Below are 271 nucleotides of genomic sequence, written 5' to 3'. Positions count from 1 at the left end.
ACTCATCTCACACACTAGTTAAGTAATGCTCAAAATTCTCCAAGCCAGGCTTCAGCAATATGTGAACCGTGAACTTCCTGATGTTCAAGCTGGTTTTAGAAAAGGCAGAGGAACCAGAGATCAAATTGCCAACATCCACTGGATCATGGAAAAAGCAAGACAGTTCCAGAAAAATACCTATTTCAGCTTTATTGACTATGCCAAAGCCTTTGACTGTGTGGATCACAACAAACTGTGGAAAATTCTGAAAGAGATGGGAATACCAGACCAC

This window comes from Bison bison, unplaced genomic scaffold (genome assembly GCF_000754665.1).
Source record: "Bison bison bison isolate TAMUID 2011002044 unplaced genomic scaffold, Bison_UMD1.0 scf7180017864492, whole genome shotgun sequence".
Lineage (NCBI taxonomy): Eukaryota > Metazoa > Chordata > Mammalia > Artiodactyla > Bovidae > Bison > Bison bison.
The sequence above is the reverse complement of the archived record's forward strand: the minus strand, read 5'-3'. Positions refer to the sequence as shown.